This window comes from Tachysurus vachellii, chromosome 20 (genome assembly GCF_030014155.1).
Source record: "Tachysurus vachellii isolate PV-2020 chromosome 20, HZAU_Pvac_v1, whole genome shotgun sequence".
Lineage (NCBI taxonomy): Eukaryota > Metazoa > Chordata > Actinopteri > Siluriformes > Bagridae > Tachysurus > Tachysurus vachellii.
The window spans coordinates 10931535-10955262 of NC_083479.1; the positions used below are offsets into that span (position 1 = coordinate 10931535).

The 23728-nt window shown below is 36.3% G+C and overlaps 1 protein-coding gene across 1 annotated transcript in view; it reads left to right on the top strand.

Moving 5' to 3' along the window:
* Positions 1-23728, top strand: part of opcml (opioid binding protein/cell adhesion molecule-like) — a 129679-nt gene that overhangs the window by 59851 nt on the left and 46100 nt on the right. The gene's annotated exons all lie outside the window — the stretch shown is intronic.

Consider the following 23728-nt stretch of genomic DNA (forward strand, 5'->3'; position numbering starts at 1 on the left):
CGGGAGATTGTTTTTGGCTCGCTTGACATTTCAGCGCCATGGTTAAAGGTGAAGAACAACTTCGATTCTCCTTCCGCAGACTGATATAATTAAACGAATCTCTCCAGACGTGACTCCCCGTGATGAAATTGGGATTTAATCTGGGTTTAATTTCAAATCGTTGATAGATATTGATTTAAGACACACAGCAGAAGGAGGAAGAGAAGGAGATGAAGCAAGAGAGAAAGCACTCGAGCCCTGGCCATCATTCAAAAACCAGCACTCACTAAATCAGCTGTCAAAATGCAGACTTTTGTCATCATTTACACTGCAATTTCCTTCACGTTTTCTTTTCAAAATCAGTTAAAACATTGCCTGAATCCGTATGTTTCCTGACGCAGAAAGTGACTCAATGTATTGTTTTGAAACAGGATAATTTCCTGTAAAAAATACCATTTTATTTTAATCAGCTTTTTTTCTTAGCAGTTAGGGATTAAGTGAAAAACAAGGATTTTATGTTGCGAAAAAAAAAAGCTTTCTCTCTTTTTTATTTATTTTTTTTAAAATTAAACACCTTCTTATCTCCTGTTCATTAACTTTTGGCGCTTAGTCCTGACACTAATTACTCCTTATGCAAAACAACTAAACAAATAAATAAGATAAGGCAATTTATTTTAAGAGATTAGATACACCAAGTGTTAATTAGCATTTGAGCTTCTAATAAAACGTGTTGTAGTCTTGCAAAAAAAAGGAGCCTAGATTACAATGTAATTACTTGTTTGTGATTTCCCCTTATCATATTATTAAATTGCTAAAGCACAGAGGAACTGATTAATTTAAGGTTTATTTTGTTTCAGCTGTAAATACTGTATACAACAGGTTTCTTCTTACAAGGACCGATCCATTAAATTAGCTAAAAGAAATAAAATAAAATCATAAATTAAAAGGACTTGAATGAATAACGATGCATACAAATAAATAGGAATTTTAATTTCATAATGCTCATAATTTCATAATTTCACCTTTAGCTGATATTATTATTATTATTATTATTATTATTATTATTATTATTATTATTATTATTATTATTATTAGCCTAAATAAGTTGTATTGTGTAATTCATAATAGCTTGATTTGTTTTGTGAATATTAAATATATTGTGTTAATGTGTCTCTCATATTTGACTACTCAGCCTGCTCTAAGTACTACTTACCCCACCAACCTCCCTCTTCCTCATAACACATCTCTGCTAAAAACATTTCTGCTTCACATACAGCCAGCCCACCTACTGTTGTCACTCAGTATTGATTAAAGGTTATCATGGCATTACATTACAAATATGGAAATTATAGTCAATGTGAGAGCACTCTGGGAGAACAGAGGTTATAAATCTACCAACAAAGAACATTTATTTATTTATTTGTTTGTTTATTTGTTTGTTTGTTTACATTTATAGTATTAATAAGAGCATCAACTGTTAAGTAGAGTATTGCTTTGTTGTTCACTTGGCTTAGAAATGTAAGTGTAACAAAAAAAATTTAAAGACTCAGCAAACTCGGATCAAAACGTAGGATTGAAACTCGTTCCACTTATTGGCAATAGGGATTATTACATCATCAAAATTTCTCTCTGTTTACATACAGTTTTTCTCTGTCTTTCACAACCTAGATGTGTGTATCACCTACATGCCGGTGTGGAGGTTGTTTTTTTTTTAATCTGAATAAATTAGCCCTTAGAACCTTAGAAGTGAATGCAGAAATATTGCCAATCTGTATATGATATTGCCTCATCCACGGAGCCATATCAGTTTACAGAATACTGCTGTTACTGGCTAGAGAACTAGCTACTACGGTAATTAGCAAGCTTGTGAATTAGCTACCAGCTGTTATGCATAATGTATAATCCATTTTTATTGGAGCAAAATCAAATGTTTATTTTTGATATACAATATAGGACATATGGTAATATTATGTATACTACCTAAGCTGTTTAGATTTAGAAACAGATTTTTATGGGTTGTAAAAGAAATCGTTTCAGATAGCTTTGCATGCTGAGGAAGCTGTGGGTTTTTAAGTTTACGGTCATTTAGGGACTTGCAAAGGTCTTGCTACAACCTTATCTATTGACAGTCGTTTTGGAGTGGCCCTTAAAACGAGAAACTAGTAAGCAGAAGAAATAGGAGGCTGTACTAGAATGCAATATGCACATTTTCAGGTCCAAGGACATTTTCATTTGTTATTTTCAGTATTTATGTTAAGATCGGTTGTTTGTTATTTTTGTTAGGTTTGACTTTACTGTCATTGTCAGAGTACAAGTACAGAGTCAACCAAATGCATTTAGCATACAACCTGTAGTGCAATAAATAAGATTATATGTATAGGTAAAGATAAACAGTAGAATTAACTAGATTTGTAAAGTTCGTCACGACAAACTTTGATGTTGGCTTTGACTATGCAAGTATTCGCCAGTGCTTTTTGGTGGCGAGTGGACATAATGGTCAGTGTTCCTTTTGGAAGCAAGTAAACAGAAAGCTAGGGTGCCAAAACATTTTCAGGTAAGTGGAGACGAGCATGTGACGTCATCAGAATACCCGTGAGGAAGTTCCCCTCATTGTTAGTGTTTTGATATGTCACATGTCCATGTTGTAAAATTTTTTTGATTTTGCATATTTTGGGGGTGGGGCTGCAGCACAACCGAAAGGCCAGTCGGTACACCAATTTAAAACTTTGTTCAGAGTATCACCCTAAAGGAGCTGGCCGAGTTTGGTGTAGATAGTTTGAAAGCTTGCCGAGTTATAAACCTCCAAAGTTTATAATGGGAGTCTATGGGAAAAAAAGGCCACTTTGAGACCCGGTACCGGAAGTACCGGTACTCGGATCGCTTAGAAAAGTAATAGCAACAAACATCAGACCAGCGTCTACAACATATCCGAATTTGGTGCATGCATAATAAGAGAATAAAGTAGAAAAGAAAGAAAGAATAAGTAAAATAATATTGACTTTAAAATGTTAAATGTAACTTTACATGAACATGAACTACATATAGTACAAACTGAGCAAATATGAACAATTTGAAGGTGTCATGATATTGCTGAATGGGTGCTGGGCTGCTTTACCCATCAAGCCCTGCATGTGACATGACCTGGTCATATGTCTGACTTCCACCCAGAGCTGTTACTCCTTTCACCATGATTTGCACCATTATTTAACTTCTGGTTTTTGTGTACCTCTCTGTCATGCTTTTGCTGATGTTGTGCCTTGTTTGTTGTTTGTTGCTTTGCCTTGTAATCATAATCTGTATGATTTGTTATTTTGTGTTGTATTTACTGTTCGTTCTGTTGCAACTTCCACAATTAAAGTCTGCATGTGCATCTGTTACTTCTAAAAATCTACGACAGGAAGGTTTCACCAAACCCTCACACTCGTGTGATTGTAGTAGAGCAGTAAGAGTTGGGAGGGAAAACATTTGACTGATAAAACTTTTTGTTTTGCCTTCATACGCACTTAAATGACAAGTGTGTAACAGGAAGAGAATGCTAGATTTTTTTCATACCAGTGACTCTCTTTGTGTTTGGCAGCCAACATTTAGTGTGTATGGTCATATAAATACACTGCATACACTGATACAGGTGCTTTATACTACAACAGTCCTGTTTTGAGCAACTGGCTTTGGTGTTTTCCAGATTTCTCTCCCAGCTACTTGCTTTTCTGGCCCATTACCATTATGTCCTGTGGGTAGGATCATTTCTCCTTATCCTTCCCCGTAAAACAAACGTCTATATCTTGTCTTGGATTAGTGCTACATCTATTTCTGTGCAAGTGAGGGAAAGCAAAGGTTAGAGATCGGAAACCTTGAATATTGATAATATTGGAAATATGTGATCTGTAATTGAAAAACCATCAGTTTCATAGATATAAATAGCAAAAAAAGAAGAGTTGGCAGTTATTGGTGTGCACATTATAAGACTGGTAGGATGCAGACTAAAACAGGCTTTGGGGGTTGATTTGGAAATCTCTCCTCGAAGCATTCTCTGGAGAAAGGCTGGTTTTGCCCAGCATCCTGTACTAGAGCCAGCATTGTCCATGTGGTGAGTGTATCTGGACACGATTTTTAAACCCAGCTGTGTGGAGCAGGTTTAAACATTAAAGCAGACAGAAGCTGGTGATGAATAGAGTGAGCACTGAGCACCAAAAGACACTATAATGAGAACATATGCATGTTTCTCCCTCAAGGTATTTCACATGAATGAACAGAAAGGCAGATGAGATAAGGGAGCCACATCGTAACTTGAGTGATGTTTAAGCTAAGGGTGGAACAGAAGGAAAATATATGCCATGGTGACTGGGTAACTCAATACGACAAAATCTGGGATGTTATGGCGTCTGATTAATGATTGGAAAAGCCATGACGTTAGAGGACATTTATTTCACTGTGAAACATTGTATTGGAAGGACAAGTATTACATCTTTTAGTCCAGTAATTTTCTAGAATATTTATTAATTGTCTAGCTTTGTATTTGTAGATAAGGTTATAGAGGATATTATAAATGGACAGTATTTGAAAGGCATTCATAAATACACTGTATACACTGATACAGGTACTCTCTATACCACAGCAGTCCTAATTTGAGCAATTGGCTTTGGTGTTTTTCAGATTTCTCTCCAAGCTATTTGCTTTTCTGGCTCTTTACCATCATGTCCTGTGGCTAGGATCATTTCTCCTCATGCTTCCCCCTAAACCGAACACTTCTAGATCTTGTCTTGGATTAGTGCTACATCTATTTCTGTGGTGGATGGTAGTGGTTGGATGGGCTTGTAAAAGGGTAAAAAGGCCTCATCGTCTTCCGTGGCATCGATTTGCTCTATTGATTAGCGGTAATACAAGGAGAGACGCACAATGTGTTAGAGAAGGGCGCAATCTGAAACCTGACGTTTTGACCCGAGTTTTCTCTAAAGTTTACAAATAATCAAAGAAAAAACTTCCATCTGGTGATGACAAATGAAGGTTATTGCAGTTTGGTTGTTCAGAATAAAGAAAAATGTTCTTTTTCAACTACTTTAGATATTTCCAAACAGAATTGTATATTGCAAGGATAATGATCAGTGATTTTTATTTATTTATTTAATCTTTTGCTTTCAGCTTGTTTGTAATTCTTAGCACAATGCAGCATATCCTTACCAGAACAAACACATAAATATATTTGATTTGATTTGCATGAAATTTGAAGCTTTGGATGATGATCTTCTTCGACAGAATGTACAGTAGAGACTGTAGAGACAGTAGAGATTAAACAAGGCCCAAATCCAACTAGTTACACTATCGGCAGTTTGTGGTTAATGTACTAAAGCATTGACCGACGTTGAATGAATGAATGAATGAATGAATGAATGAATGAACATAGAAACAAACAAATAAGGCCAACATGTCAGTTAAAGTACTTTGAACAAAAACTCAGAATTTTATTACAAAATATATCCTTAAATTACAGATATAGTTCCTTAAATTACAGATTACTTTATTTAATGATGCATTGATCCATTTAACTTTATTCATATTACAGTGTATTTGCTTGGTAATGCTTAATTTAACAGAGACATCATTCCCAGGCTCATCCCTTGTTATTCCCTTGCATCCTTTATGAGTGAAATGATGCAATGAACATCATATGGATAGCACATTTTATGCTAATGTAGCTCTATTAGGACATATAGACTTGAAGCTACACACTCAGTTAATTAGGTATTCCTACCTTGTTCCTATACTCATTAGCCATTCTATCAGCACAAATCTACCATATGCACTCAGCTCATCTGCTGCTCTGTACAATTCATCATATCCTTTCACCCCATCTAACAGGGTAAAGGGGAAAAGAGACCACTGGCCAGATGTTATATGGATGGAGAATCAGTTTATCTTGTTATACCGATATAATACTAGAGGTAAATTTTTTTTCCAGCGATGCAAAAGTATTACTACTGTTAGTCGCATCTGCCAAATGCCATAAATATAAATGTAGTGTTACTGTTTCCCATAACCAAAGCAAACACTATTTCAGGGCATCACTCTTTTTAAGTTGTTAAGTGCAGCAAAGAAAAAAGTTAAATTCAGCTTCAATTGCGTTTTTTAGGCTAGACACAATTGTAAATAAAGTGCTGGAATAAATGTGCAAAATAATAAATCTGTGTATAATATTTCACTAGGTAAAGACGTACAATGTCTTAAAATGTATTCGTCTGGACAAGCTGGCAGCTAAGTTATTATCGTCTGCCCTACATCAGAGAATGCAAAGCTTGGCGCGATGCTCCTAATAACATAATGTTACACTATTATCTACAACAGTATCTCATCACAATGTTCATCTCAGTAGCCTCTGAAATGAGTCTGGATCGGCCTTTTTGAGCTGGCATGCACCGCTGATCTGACACTAAACTAGCTGAGTGGGATTGGATTGTGACATGCAACCCATGGCTTGAAAGTAGTTTTACAAAATGCTGGTCACGACAGAATTCACTTTGCCACAGCGCAAGGATTTATTTTTTTTATTTTGTTTAGTGTTAAAAGACAGCAAAAAAACTGCAGGGGGAATTCCTGAAGGAGTGACTGCGTACCTCTGCATATGTTCATATTAAAACATCATAGTTTCCCGTCATAGTCTGCAAGTGGCTTCATATACATGGTTTTCTTTACTGTCTCATTTTTTTTCTCACATAGCTCTATTACAGTAAGTGTATCAGGTGCAGTATTATTGCTGGATTTTTTTACATACACTGTCATGGCTTGGTAGAGATTATAGTACATCTCAATGGGCCTTTTTACACCTGGTCACTTCTTGTGTTTTCTCTGATCCGATAGCTATCTGATTTGTTAAAACTGTTCCATTTACATTAGGCCATATAAATGCGTCTTGGCGAATCGGATATCAATCCGGTCTTTCTACTCCTGCCCAAAATACAAATATATTTTACCTCCGGGGTAATTGAATTGACGCTTTGGTGTATGCGGTTTTCAGAATGCAATCAAAAAGAAGACAAAAAAACTCGTTATAACGGTTATGCTACAAAAAAACAGCATTTACTGTTTGCTGCATTTTTGCTGGCGGCAGCAGTGCATTTTAAGACCCAACAAGACACCTGGGTGAAAGATTACTTGCGAGTGACGTACTTCTGCTTGGGAGGAGTTTAGCGCTGACGTATGTGGCTTGAACAACCACATTCATTTACACCTGTCCAGTTTCATCTGAAATGCATTCCAGACCACCTCCTGAAGTGGTTTGAACCATCAGACTTATATCCGTCTCTAAAATGTTTCAGAGGGCATCTAGACCTGGTCTTTTTACGATCAGATAGCTATCCGATCACAGAAAACGCATGAAGTGACCAGGTGTAAAAAGCCCCAAAGTGTACACCTTCTAGGTGGACCAGCAATTTAGGTGACCTGGTTGACCCAGATGTCAGCATCATTGCTGTACTAGGAAGTGATCAACACCCAGATTGTTCAGCAGTGGTCCTGTGGTGATCGGTTTGCACTGATGAATGGGGCAGAAAATGTCTGACAACAGATTAACAGATAAAATCTGTTCCTACATTGCTCACTGAAATGGTAGTTTAAAGGAAGGGTGTCCACTGAAACCTACAGATTCCCAACTGATAAAACATTTAAGAAGCAACAAACTTCATGAAGCACAAAACTGAGTCATATTTCAGCACTGAACAAAGCAGAATACCTTGCAAGCTAGCAGACATCTAGGCCCAGATATATTTTTCTCTGTCGTGCAATACAAATGATCAGTCAGAGTCTAACATCCCATCAGAGATCCTGTAACACTGACATTTGCATGATAAATGCTGTACAGTCAGTGGGGGACAAAACAGGCTTCCTGGGTCTTGTTTCTCTCTCGTGAACACTCGCAATTTCTTTTCCACTTTGTTTGCCTTTGTTCCATTTCTTCTCTGCATTTTTGCATCTTTCCTAGTTTCTCTAGCACATGTCCTGGAATTTCTTGGTCCACAACACACTCAGAATAAATAGGGTCTTCACTTCTAGCTTCTAGCTTCTACCTGGGACCTTTTGTGAAAGGGAAAGCCTTTGTTGTCAATTTGTACACACTGCCTTATTTTTCTGTAATAACATATTCATAAACCATTTATATTCCATATATAATCACAAGAACATGTATTGATGTTCTAAATGGAGTTCTAGGAAATTAAAAGAGATCTAAGTCACTGAGGCCATTTTTGCTAGGCAGTAAAAAAGGAAGTTAGTGTGAAAATATGTGAAGGTTATCTGGATGCATTTCACACAAATGTCTTATATTGCAGCATCTACAGTCAGTATCAGTCACTAGTCTCACGACTAGAGCATTTCAGTGTTGGGAATAGATGAACTCTATTTGGCCTCAGCTGCACTGTTCCAGCCAGGTGAAGCATGGGGTGCTAAAATACACACACACACACACACACACACACACACACACACAGCCAATGTGCTCAGCACTGCCATTCACTGTTCTGTCAACTTTTTGGTCTAACAAGCTTTCACCAATCAACATCCTGCTGTGACAGTGCCCTCTCAAAAACAAACCTTCTCTCCAAGTTCCTGCTACGCATGTCAGTGATTTAGAGGGAAGCAAATGCCAGTTGTCAGAAGGCAGCAGTAAAGATTGTTTTGCCTGGATACTGCAAGGACGTAAATATGTTCCATTGGGAACATGAGCGCGTAGATCACATTCAGCATCAGAAGCAAGTGCAATGTAATTGATGCAAATTTAAAGTGCCTGTGCTTTAAGACTAGGACATATTGCATGGTGTATTGGGTGTCAGGTGCTTTGGGTGGCCCTTGTAATATAGACAGGTGACAAGAAGAAACTTTTTATTAATTCTCGAGAGAAAAGTGGCTGTGGAACAATGAGGGGTGAGGCATATGGTGCTTTGTTGTGCTGTGTGCTGTCTACATGAAAAAAGAATTCATGTAGACAAAATGGAAAAGTAAGGTAGAGTCCCAGAATGTCTTTTTCAAATGAAGCTTAGATTTGATGCTGAATTTAGGAGTGTCATGGGAAGATAAAAGTAACAGCAGAAGCTTGACTAGAGCGAGACATTTTTGTCAGCTTAACGTGTAAATGCTGATGTTCCAGTACTATTTCTCATGAATTGCTATTTGCTCCTGAAATATTATGCTACAGATAAAAATTGTACTTCAATTTTAGACTTTTAACATTTCATTCATTGTGCCCAACTGAGTAGGTTCTCAATTCTTGTATATTTAAGGGGACTATGCAGTTTTCACTAGCTAAGACTATAAGAAGGCCAGTTGTTTGCTCATATTTAACTGATTTAAAAAAAAGAATTCTAATATACCTTTCAAAATATGTGTCTAATTTATTCATTCATTTATTCATTTATTTATTTGATCATGCATCCATGTATCCATCCATCCATCCATCCATCAAGTCATTCGCTAATCATCACTAAGCACTTTATCCTGGTCCTGATGGAGCCTAAGTGATCATGATAAAGGTGTACAGTGTGCAGTGCAAATCCAAAGTAGAAACATATTTACACGTATTTATGAATTTAGTTGAACCTACTGGTTATGTTGTTTTGTTATATAAGTGTAGTGAACCCCTAACTTGTCCCTTAAAATCTGCACTTAAGTCTTATACCTCTATTCTGTGCACTTTGTTCTTCTAGCACTCAGTTACAAATCTTGTATAGTTCTTTGTATTGTCCTCTGCAGGATTTATCGCTTGCTTGTATTTTCTCATTTGTAAGTCACTTTGGATAAAAGCTTCTACTAAATGAATAAATGTTAATGTAAATGTAAATCCTGTAGCTGCACTCATTTGTAAATCTACCATATAAATTACTCATCGTAATAGATTATCTACACAATTTGTCAACTGTCTTCTTCTCTGTCCATGAAAGCATCCTCCATAGGATCACTCCTAGCTAGATGTGATTGGATGATGAATAGTTTTCGTACCACAGCAGTAACTCTAAAATTAGCTAACTGTAGCCTAGCAAGATCAGTTAATGTATCCTATACATTTTTTTGAGCCATGTATGTAATACTTTTAATACTTGTAATTTATTAAATAGTATATAAGGATGAAGTGGTTGTAGGGTGAAGTGGTGGTGCAGCTGGTAGAATTGCTGCCTTACAGATCTAGGGCCACTGTTTTGAGCTTGCTCTCAGATTACAGACTGTATTCCTCTGGGTGTCAGGGCGAGGGTATAATCCATCCTCTCACCCATTGTTTCTGGGATAGGTCCTCAGTCCTTACCAGGATAAAGAAGCTAGTTCAATTCAGTTCAGTTACATTTTATTTGTATAGCATTTTTAACAATGGGCATTGTTACAACCAGCTTTACAGAATTGTAATTTCAGGATATAAATATAAATTTAAAAAAGTATATATAAAAAAAAATCCCTAATGTGCAAACCAGACACAATGTTGACCAGGAAAAACATTTGACGATGATATTAGGAACCTTTAGAGGAACCAGAGTCAAAATAAAACCCATTCTAATCTTGTTGAGAGCGGATAGTTCGATTATAAATAATTTACCTTTAACTGTATGGTCAAAATGTGCAATTAATTAACCAGAAATTTAATGCATGTTTCACCATGAATACAGCTAGTAAAGATACATAAATGCATAAATGAATAAAGTAAATAAATACATAAACACCAGTACTGGTGAAGTTTTGATTCCAATTACTAAGAAGTTGTTAATTAATTCTAATATGTTACAGTTTCTATGGTTTTATTCACAAACTTACAGTCTACACAGTCCAAGTCTAATATATAGACAAATATATATGTATATAATTGTTTATTTGGTGAAGCATTTTGTAAGGAGTGTGTTTGATTAACATTTACGTAAGGAATGTCCGAGTGTCAGTGCTTTGTAAACATTGTTGTGTTTTCCACCGTGTGAGTCTTCAGAAGATGGAGGACTTTTAATGCTATTTAAAGCAGCTAGAATGGTGATGATAACAGAAACTAATTTGCTTGTGGATGTTCCGAATATTGTTATAATGGTGTGTTATTAATAAGTTTTAAATAAATTGCAATCCTTATCAAATTGCTGTGGCATAAAACTATAGTAAAGGATGTTTGTACTATCCCGCATCACATGACCCAGCATAGACCTCGCTCCATTTTGGATTATTCCTTACATGACTCATACATATTTGTTTTAATAGTAATGTTCACATGAAACCTAAATCATGTGCATGTACAAGTACACTTACAAGTGAAGAAGCACTGCTTGGTTTTTTTAGAACTGTGTAGTTTTATAATATACAAGTCTACTGGGAGTACCCGTTTCTTTTTTCTCTTTTTTCCCTTAAGACCTTTGTTAATGGGAAAGAAAGTAATATATCTCTGCTAACAGAAGGATTCATGTGAAGATGCTTTATTAAAGTATCTTTAAAAAGTTTGGTTTAGAGTTTACAGTTTGGTGTCTGGCAGTTAAGAGTCTCCTCCGTCCATATGCAGTAAATGAGTTGGAGTTTGAAGTGAGTCATGTGAGAGCAAACAGAACCAGAAGGAAGATGGAGTTTTTTTGGGGCGGATGGAGCGAGTCAGAGAGAGTGAGGAAGGAGAGCAGTGCAGGTGTCTGTCCCTGTGCATGTAGGGTGTTGGAGGTGATGATAACACACCATATGTTCCACTGATTCCACCTCTCAGTGTGCACAGTCAGGGTACAAATGATTGGGTAAAGCTAGCTTAGTAAAATCAGAACAAAAAGCACATGCAGATTTCCAGCTATATCTGTTCCTAATTAAAGTTTTATTCCCCAGTGATGCCCAAGGCCATTGTACACCGCCTCAATTGTACATGGAGTGACTCGCTAGTCATTTCTGTAATTCATTCATTCATTCATCTTCTACCGCTTATCCGATCTACCTCGGGTCACGGGGAGCCTGTGCCTATCTCAGGCGTCATTGGGCATCAAGGCAGGGTACACCCTGGACGGAGTGCCAACCCATCGCAGGGCACACACACACTCATTTCTGTAATTATTTATTTATATTTTTATTTTTCATTTCATATTTTTACATTCCATATTTCCATATAAGTTATTTTACTAAGCTGAAATGAATAAAAAATATTATTTAGTTGATATCTATTGATTGAGGTTGCCTCATTCAGAACTGTCTGAATGAATTGTTTTATAAATATATATATATTTTTAAATGAAATATATAATATGAGAACTACTTTTGGTGCAAGCATATACGTTCTTAATTTTTTTTTGATTGATTGGTTTATTGATTTATCAATTAATAGCTCTGTATGTTTGCATTTGTTTTGTTCCCTGGGTTTTGCCTGTAAATACTGCATTTGTTGTTAAAAGTATAAACCATCATGAAGAACAGATAGCTGTCTTTGGAACAAAACCAAGCCATATTGAAGCTGAGAAAATAGGGAAATTGGTCAGAACCACTGCACAAGCATTGGACGGTTCACCAAATTGGCATGTCTTGAAAAAGAAAGAAACCACTGGTGCTCTAACAACCAGACATGGAACAGGTTTGCCAAGGAAAACAACAGTTGATGATAAAAACATTGTGGCAGCAGTGAAGAAAAAACCCAAAACAACAGTCAAAGATATCAGGTATCTCAATCCATCGCTTGAAGAAGTCTTTGAGAGCAGAAATACAGTATAGAGGCCAAACCACAAGATGCCAACCAAAATTCTGAAAAGGCCAAAGTGTGTAGAAAGAAAGGATGTGCTTATGAACCAATACATATGAGCTCATCAATCAAGCAGGTGTAGGTAGTGTCATGGCTTGGACTTACATGGTTACTTCTGGAACAGGCTCACTAATCTTTACTGATCATGTAACTCCTGATGGTAGCAATAGGAGGAATTCAGAGGTCTGACAACTTGCATAAAAAAACAAAGGACTTTGTTGAGGGAAAGAAATGTGGTAAGATTTAAACTGGTCAAGTAAATCACCAGAGCTTAAACCAATTGAGCAGAATACCTCTTCTTGAAGAGGAGACTGAAGGACAAAACCTCTCAAAACAAGCAAGAACTGAGCAAAGCATGAAAAGAAGAAGAATGCACCTGTTTTTTGTGATGTCAGTTATTGCTGAACCAATTATTGTGCTATTTACTTTAAGATTGTTCTAATTAGTTCCAATGCTTTTGCTCACTTGAAAATTGAAAATCTATCCTCTATCATCTCATTATTTTGATCTCAAACCCAGATGACTTCAGTGTATAGCAAAAGCAAACATATGCCCCCCTCGAGGGATCCTGAATCCCACTTTGAAAACCATCTTTCTGTGCATTTCAAGGAAACTGTGTCTGAATGACTAATGAGATCCTGTGTCTCTGTTTAAAGATTCTAAAATAGTTTATGACCAGTATGTCCTTTGAGTTATCTGGCATTATGTGTCAAAGTGCAAGACTCATTCAATTCAATTAGACACCACTACACACAGGAGCCAGGGTTATTCCCCCTCCTCTGTTCAAGTGAACTGATGTGTCTTTGTTTTAGATTAGTGCTGAAACCTTCTCCTCCTTAGGGGAATATATCTGACGGCCTCTCAACTAGCTGCACATTTGTGTAATAAGCCTCAATTCTCGTTTATTGGATTGTGAAGCTGCCTTTTTCCTCATTTTAAACAGCAGTAATGAGCCGTTGGAAGGATTCAGCTGTGTTATGAGAATGTAAATGGGAAAAGAGTCCTCAGCAATTTGCCCATGTAACACATTAGTGGCAGCTAGTTCAGCACAGGCAGTGTGGAGTCCATTTTTCACTGACAGAGTTCTTTGGGTGCCCTGCCGGCTTGCCAATTCCTTTAACCCCATCCGCACCCCGTTGTATGTCAGCATAATAGAAGTGAGATTGGAGGCTGAAAAAAGTCAGCATATATACAGTAAGGATGAGAATGTGCAGAACATTTCATTTCAGACAGACAAATCCAAGAGATCAAGACTGTCTAGATATTTTGACACCCATGTCCATGTGTTAAGTTTAAGCTATTGTTTTACATTAATGTTTATTTAATTATTGTGTTGTCCATATGTTTGATTTGCACAATGTGATGCTAATGGGGTTTTAATGGCAATTAAAGAGAGGAGAGTGACGTCCAAAAGTGCTATCAGTGAAGTCTCTATCAATGAATACATCAAGACTGGTTCACTAGGTTACAGACTTAGGATATCATCAAGCTAAAACTATGTTGGGAGATGTTTATCTTTTTTAAGTATACATAGAACAAACAGGGAAAATAAGTGCTAGTTTAAGTGTTTCAGGAAGAAGTAGCTGGCCAGTGACTCAGCTGTTCGGACATCAAGGGGAAGTTCATTCCACCACCTCAGTGCCAGAACAGAAAAGAGACTTGATGTACCTACCTCTTACCCTGAGGGATGGTGGGACCAGCTGAGCAGTGCTGGTAGAGCGGAGGGGGTGAGCTGCAGTGCGAAGAGTGACAAAAGCTTTGAGATTAAAAGGTGATGGTATATTTTTAACTTTGTATGCAAGCACCAGTGTTTTCAAGATAAAAAATGTTGATATCTTGAGTGCAACCTTAATTTTAAAGACTAAATTTAAAAGAAAGGTAACAGAGATGAGCTCTACAGCATTTCCACAAGAATGGTAATAAAATGAATGTTAATAATTCAGCAACTGTGACAGTAAAACAGCCCATTTTACACCAGACAAAGCAAATGCTCCCATTTTATTCAGTGTGGCCTTTTACACTAGATGCATGTGACACATGGATCTGTAGTCATTTTACATGTATAAAAAATTGCCCCATGCTAGTACAAAAAAATTACATATTGGAAAACCTATGTTTAATATATTGCTCAAATCATTGGTAGGATGAGACCCTGAGACACTAGGGAATGAGAATGACTGTGATTGGTCCACTTGAGGGCGGGATGGGGTTTGGGGCTCTAGCGGAAGGGGTGGGGATGGTGTTTGGGGCACATGTCAAGGGGTGGAGTTGGTGTTGCGGCAAATGTTGATGTGTTGGGTATATTGTTGGGGCACATGGTGATGGGTGGGGATGGCATTGAGGTACTTGGTGTTGTTGTGGGTATGGTGTCGGGGCACCGTGTCTCATTAAAAGTCTTTTCAATATTGCCAGTGTATTTTTAGGAATGTTTGTGGCAGTCATCTTTAACATAACTATATTCAGCAGTTACTATATAAAGAAGTCGTTTGTGAAAGAAACCTGGCAATATTCTTCCTCCAGCTGTGAGGAAACAAATTCCCATATTAAGCATTTGAATAATATAAGGATGCACTGTCTTAAATACATCACCACTTCTTATTTCTCATCTTAACTATTAAAGTATTTCACAGCACTATGCCATCACAGTCTCAGCAGCATCCTGTTGTGGTGTTTTTAACACTCTTCTTAACTTCCTCTTGTTTAATTTCGCAGCTTTATTAGAAGAGAGGCTACTTCATCCAAATGAGGTTTATTAAAGGACCTTTAATTTTGAACTTACACAGAAGCCGCTGTAAGTCAATGCATTGTCACAAAGACAAAACATGTACAATAACATATACGACTGCTGTCAAGGACGGCTCCATGTAGACAGCCTGGAGATACACGGGATTGCTGTGGATAGTACAACTTGGAGATCATGGAGGTTGGTTTGGACTGTTGTTACCACATTTGGTTTTGCAAGTCAAGACTATAATTTATTCAGAAATAACGGTGATGCTCATACTCATAAGTTGCTCGAAGGCTTGCACATGACTTATATAACATACAGTTATAGAAAGGAAATTACTGACAATAACACTATTTGAGGTCACCCAGATGAAGAAGGATTCCATTTTGAGGCTAGATCTTCTCAAGGTTTCTTCCTGATATCGTCTCTTTTCACTGTTGCCTCTGACTTGCTCATTAAGGATAAATATTACAAAAAAATTGTAAACTTTATTTATTTTTTTTTTATACTAATCCTGTAAAAAAAACTGCTAAGCAACAGTGTCCTTTGTTAAAAGTGCATTAGAAATAAAATTGAATTGAACTGTATATCACTTGTTCACTGCTGTAGCCTAGTGCTTTTTAGCTGTAAGTGGCCCTCATATAAAGAAGAAGACAAGGAAAGGTTGAAAATAGTATATTTTTATAGTATATAATAGTATAATAGTAATATTAAAGATGGGGGGGCACGGTGGCTTAGTGGTTAGCACGTTCGCCTCACACCTCCAGGGTCGGGGTTTGATTCCCGCCTCCACCTTGTGTGTGTGGAGTTTGCATGTTCTCCCCGTGCCTTGGGGGTTTCCTCCGGGTGCTCCGGTTTCCTCCTCTGGTCCAAAGACATGCATGGTAGGTTGATTGGCATCTCTGGAAAATTGTCCCTAGTGTGTGATTGCGTGAGTGAATGAGAGTGTGTGTGTGCCCTGCGATGGGTTGGCACTCCGTCCAGGGTGTATCCTGCCTTGATGCCCGATGACGCCTGAGATAGGCACAGGCTCCCCGTGACCCGAGGTAGTTCGGATAAGCGGTAGAAGATGAATGAATGAATGAATATTAAAGATGGCCTGGAGACAAAACCATACAGGACTGCAGCACAATGATGACATTTACCGCCAACCTTCAATCAGGATAAAGCAGGCAAAGTACCTCCATGGTCTTCTTCTGCCTCAATTACAGGCCTTTAGTATCATTATAAAGAGAGGACTGGCAATCAGAGCACGAAATATTTGATCTGTTAAACTTCTGTTTGGTTTCTGTCTACTGGCCTAAAAGCAAAGCAATTTTATTAAATCAAACAAGCCAAGCCACATTGTCACATAGCATATTAATATTACATTGAACTCAAAGCTGATATTTGGTCAACCAGTCTTCCTGTGTGGCTTTCAGAAAAAGAGCTTCTGACGTTTCAGACAATCATAGGACTCTTATGTCTGGCACTCGTTCTGTTCTGAAGAATCAATTGCCAGTTATCTTTTTGTAGTTGAATGAAACATGAAAACCTATTTTGCAAATGTTCTGGGATATCCACATTAATTCCACCCGTATCAAATCTATTCATTGTGAATATTGTATTGAGATCATTCATGACATGGAAAAAGTTTCAGGTTGTCCTATATGAAATTGTTATTGTCATTGTGACGCCCTAATTGAATGACACTATGCCATTCTGTGGTGACAGGCTCAACAATTGCCTTTCTCCATCTCCTAATTCAATAACTGACAGCTTTTTTGAGTCATAGATTCCCCAGGGTGACAGGAAGTGATATGATTTTGATTATTGATATGAAAAAAATGTACTTGTGTAATTTCTTATAGATCTGTACACATATACTTTTTAAAATAGATTTTTAATGTTTAACACTTAATCACTTTACCAACTCAAATTTATGAATTCATTTAATGATCTGACATGAAATAAAATAAATAAATAAATAAATAAAATGAATAAAAGATATACTGTGTAGTGATTTTGGTGGTCTACATTGTTGGGATCCTGTTGAGCACAAGACATATCGAGTTTGTAAGCTTGCATCGATGGTGGCACTTTGTGCCAAAATAAGAAGACTGCTGAGCACAAAATTTGCCAGACAACAATAAAGATCAATAAAATACAACTTCGCATTACAGTGGTAAGGCAATATTTATGGATACCCACTATGCCCAGACCAAGAAACATTTTCTCTTCTGAAAGAGAAGAAAAAAAGAGAAGTGGTATTTCCACTTGGGCTGTTAGATTGAAGTTTCATGTTTCAAGTCTATCGTCATCTTTATAAAAAGTGCATTTAAATATCAATATATAAAGAAACCCTTGTGCGACAACTGTACACTTCTACCCAGACATACTAGTCAATATATGCTGTCATAAAGCGGTATAGTCGGTGATACTGCACATACATAGCGATATTCTTAAGCTGTGTGGAAATTGTTTGCAGTTCAAAGTCTTGTGTATTCAAATGTAATTAAACTAAATGCTAACAAAATCTCAACTGTAAATGAGATATCTCAGCCATATGTTGAGTCTGAAACAATGTGAAATAAATACATTTCATTTGTTTTATGTGATTTTTAGTAAGTTTATGCATATGGATAATAATTTTAACATATATTGACGAAAAAAAACACAATTACTGTATGGTCATTATTACAGAAAGCATACTTGTAAAATAACTTTCATTGGTCATAAAAACATCTTAGGAGTGTAAGGAACAAGCCGAGTGTATATTTTTATATATATATATATATATATATATATATATATATATATATATATATATATATATATATATATATATATATTTTTTTTTTTTCTTTAGCCAGATAAAGTCTTATTTATTTATTTATTTATTTATTTATTTATTTATTTATTGTTGTTGTTATTATTTATTCCTAAAAACCCACCTCATACCCCTGCAACAATACAGCTTCATCTTACGGCTCAATTTGCACTCACTTGTGGGCTAGTTAAATCAGGTGCGAATTGACTTCTCACAGCAATCAGATCTCACTAGGGTTTATTTGGAAGTGGCCCAAGAGCACTTCTCTTTACTTCACTTTTAATTACAAGTGCATTTTAATTTAGTGGAAAGGGACCACCTAAGGACCACCACTGACCAATTGTTATTTACGTATTTCATATATCAACAATTATATGATTACACAAAATCAGAACATAGAAAAACTTATACTTATATTTGTAAAAATAACATTATTTTGCTATGTGTATGTTAATTATAAATTGATATAGTAATATAAAAGCAAAAATGACAAGACAGTTGAGTTTAAGTTATTTCATGATAAACACAGCCTTCCTGAAAAAAAAAAACCCTAAGGCAGCAACATTAAATCACTAATCCTACTATAAATTCAGTCACAAAACTAAATATTCTGAATGGTAACTAATTTGGGATGCTGAATCTAAGCAGCAATTAAAGAAGCTTAAATGAGCTAAGCAGCAATACTCCTCCATAACCCCTGCCTAAAGTCCTTAAATGTAAACACACACATACACACACACACACACACACACACACACACACACACAAAATATAGACAAAAATGGCAAAAAGAAAAAAGTCCATGATAATTTGTATTTTTAATGTCACACTGAATCAGCAACTCTGCAAAGTTACACGAGTACTTTTGTGGAATAGAAAAATCTTTTTCACACATAGGAAAGTCAATGTAGTTCCATTCAGATTTAATGGCCTCCCACAGATAATAGTTCAGCTGTTAAGAAGCTGCGTTAGGAGTATTAACATGAAGTGCGTATTTGAATGATCTGCAAGACTTTTGTGTTAAAAAGTACTCTGACCCATTTCTTTGACACAGCATGTATGTTCTAAGTTTTCTCCATTCAAACGTCATTTCTTGTTCTCTTTCTTTGAGGTGTTAATAATTCTTACTTCCAAATGCTTCACAGTGTGTCATGTTCACAAAAATCTTTGCAAACACTTTGAACTTAGTTCGACTTGATAGAAAGTTAAACTCTCCAAGAGATGTGTTAATCTTTAGCCCAAAGGCATCTAGGGTCTCTATACCTATGATTTAGGCAGCTGTTTGAAATCACAGACATTACCTACTTAAGCATTGAGAGGTTATAGATCAATTGTTGCATTCAACACAGAGCAACTGATAGACACATCTTTGCTCTGAAGTATTGCTTTCTAGGGGACACCGTAGCAACTGATAGACACCGTTTGTTTAAACTCACTGAATTGCCAATTCAAACTGTGATGGGACAAATAACTCTTTTTTAAATCTAAAATAAAGCTCTCAGTAACAAATATCTAAAGTCTGATTTTGTGCCAGCTGCTAATTGCTAATAAATATGACCACAAGCAGCTGATTTGGCTAAACAACAAATCTGCATATTCATTTCTAGGGTTGGAGGTTTGGAACAGCAACAAGATACAGAACACTGATTTCAACCATATCTGCTTGTGTATAGAGTGACCCAGTGCTTTCTTTCACAGAACATGCTAATTTACCTGAGGTACCAGAATATGTACATGAATGCTAATTTCACCTAGGCAACTACTGTTGTGTCCTACAGTTAATAAGTAATACCACTCTGAATCATCTTGTTTTTAGATTCATGCATATATTTAGGGACATATCAATTGATATTTTAAATAGTTATTATTATTATTAGTAGTAGTAGTGGTATTAATAATAATAATAATAATAATAATAATAATAATAATAATAATAATACTAACAATAACATTATTATTATTATTATTATTATTATTATTATTATTATTATTATTATTATTGTTTATAAAGGGAATTTCATACAATGGCCTTAAACTACTAGACCAGAGGTGTCCAAATTTATCCAGTCTTACAGGGATATGGGTGCAGGTTTTAATTCACCTGTTTAATTATTGGTCTTGACTTTCAATATACTCAGGTAATACTTAGGTAAGTAGAGCATTCTCATTGATAAATTCCTAAGTAGAACATTCCCATGAATTCCCTTTTCATGCATATGGGGACATATAGGCGCGTGTGTGTGTGTGTGTGGGTGTGTGTGTGTGTGTGTGTGTGTGTGTGTGTGTGGGTGTGTGGTAGGTTTGTCAAAGGGTTAAATGGAAGGAAAAAATGTGCTGACCCAATATAGACAGGTATGAGTGTTTGGGATACTCATACTTGTTTGGGATACTCATACTCACACTTTGAAGTGCCAGACCTTATTTATTATTATTCATTATCTTAGGTATTTTTATTCATGACGAAATGTCTAATAAAATAGGACAATTTTAGAACATTGGTAAATGTATTATTTATTTTATATTACTTTAAAGCTGAGCTGCTTTGATCACACAGATCTGGCAATGCTGGTCATAGCACATATCCCAAGGTCGAACAAATTGATTTCCTTATCTAACAAAAAAGTTTACACATTAGAAAGGACCGTTGTGACACTGTCAATTAAAAAAGCAACACCTTTTAAATTATTATTCATAAATAATTAATTGTAAAATGATTTATTCTGTATACAGCAGTTTTCTATTTAGGATCACCTGAATTTAATATGAGGTGATTGCTTTAAGATTATGTAGGAAGCCTTCTCTAAAAATGTATCAATTAAATATTTACCGACGTGTCTAGAATAGAAGAAGCCTTTATTTTGTAATATATCCATTACAGCACAGTGAAAATTTTTCTTTGCATTTCACGACTTCTGAGGTTTGGGTCAGAGCACAGGGTCGGCCATGACACAGCATGCCTGGAATAGTGAGGGTTAAGGGCCTTGCTCAAGGGCCTGACAGTGACAGCTTGGCAGTGCTGGGTCCTTGAACCACGATCCTTTGATTTACAACCCAGAACCTTAACCGCTTGAGCCACCACTGCTCTGAATCTACACTGTGTTTTTAGTATGTTTCTTGGTGAAATTCAATATTTTATCTAATCAAACTGTCAAATGTCCATATTGTGAATTTCAGTTAATTAATGTGAACTGTTTTTCATGGACACTGCAGCCTGTGCAAAAATGTCCGTAAAAGTCTGTGGACACCCGTAGGTTTCCATTTGCTGAACATTTTTCAATTAGATTTTATGGCAGATTCAAGTGTGTTTTAATAGAGTAAAGATTATCACTGTCCTGATTTCTGCTTGAGAAAACATTTTAGATTTTTTTATTTAAAATTTTTTTGAAATGGAATCTTTGTTGCAACCAGATGTACAGCTTATGATATGACGATTAGAAGACCTCTTTATTGCCAATTATAACTGCCAATTATAAAAATGCTAATGGAATTGTTGTAGTGATCATATGAAAAGTCTCATCTTTCTCTGCGTATTATTCATACTACCAAAGACTCTTTTTCATCAATTTTTCATGAAGTGATGCCATCTATTGACGATTTCTCCTGTGATGCTAGCGTCAAGGAACTTCCCTTCTGGTATAACTACACCTGTTCTAATGTTTTAAATGCTGTGGCTCCTTTAAGGACTTTTCAGTCTAAAACTCTTTCTGAACCCTGGATTGATGATTCTATTCGTTCTCTCAGACGTTGTTGTAGAAGAGCAGAAAGAAAGTGCAGTCTACTCTCTCTCTACTCTCTCTTGCAGTTAAAAAAGCAAAATGGTGACATTTGTCAGATATTATTAACAAGAACTGTTCTGGGGATTCTTCTCCATCATGTGAAGAATTTTTATTATTTTTTGATAGTAAAATTAGGGATCTCCTGACAGCGACGCGGGGATAAAATAGACCCAAATGCAGGATAGCATTAAAAAAACAGGATTTATTAAATAAAAACAAGGACAAAGACAAAACCAGATACGACTCGAACACGACAACAGAAGACAAGGATTCCGCGCTGCCATAGGCAACACGGCACGGTTAAATAGACAGGACAATGAACACATGAGGAACAGGTGTGCAGAGACGAGGAGGAGTAAACAAGGGCGGGGCAAACACGTGACAGGGAACATAAACAAGAGCATGTGGCCAAAGTCCGGGCTGAGTCCTGACAATCTCCGGCTGGGGATAACTCCCTCGTTTGTTAATCCGTCTAATCCCTCCATCGCCAATACTTTTTTAGTCAGTTTAAACTAGTCTCACTTCCAGATTTGCTGGAAATAGTTGAGCATCTTAAGCCCTCGGGCTCGTCTTTGGATATTCTTCCTCCTTTTTTATTTAAGCAAGTTTTTATTGATGTTGCTCCATATCTTTTGTTCATCACTAATCGTAGTTTAGAATCTGGCATTAAGGCTGACTGTTTAAAGCATACCCACTGCTTAAAAAACAGAATCTGGACTCATCAGTTTTAACAAACTTTAGGCCCATTTCTAATCTGCCTTTTATCTCAAAGATTCTGAAAAAAATTGAGTTTTCACAGTTACAAAGTTTTTTAGCTGATAATTCAATATTTGAAACATTCCAGTCAGGTTTTAGTAAATCCCATTCTACCGAGACTGCACTTTTGAAGGTTCTTAATGATATTTTAAAATCATGTGATTCGGGGGATTTTGCAGTCCTTGTGGTCTTAGATTTGACAGCTGCTTTTGATACAGTCGATCATGCTGTTCTCATTGAGCGTTTAAAACATTTTGTTGGTTTAAGAGGTGTCGCTCTAGATTGGTTTAAATCATATTTTGCAAATAGAAGTTTTTCAGTCAAGATGGGTGAACATTACTCGAGTAATGCTGTTTTTTCCTGTGGGGTTCCTCAGGGTTCTATTTTGGCTCCTTTGCTTTTTTCTCTCTATATGCTCCCTCTTGGCTCAATTTTTAGAAAACACGGTTTGTCATTTCACTGTTATGCGGATGACACAGGTTTATTTGTCTGTCAAACGAAATTCTGTGGGTCTTGTGTCTCTTATGGCATGTTTGGCAGAATTAAAGGCTTGGCTTTCCTTAAATTTTTTAATCTTCAATGAAAAGAAAACTGAAATTATAGTTTTTAGTCCATCTGAATTTTCAAATTCCCCGAAACTAGATTTGGGAGGGATGTCTTTGTGTTTGAAATAATGAGTAAAAAAAAGTTGGTTTCATTTTTGATGATGGTTTAAAGTTTAACTGACAAATAAATTCAGTCGTCAAAGCTTGCTTTTTTCAGCTGCGTCTGTTTTCTAAAGCTAAGCCTTTTCTTTCTTTTAAAGATTTTGAAAAAGTAATTCACGTTTTTTATTTCATCTAGGCTGGACTACTGTAACTCGCTTTATTTTGGGATCAGCCAGACAGCTTTATCCCGCTTGCAGCTTTTCCAAAATGCTGTGGCTCGACTCTTGTGTGGGGTAAAAAAGAGAGAGCGTATTACTCCTATTTTAC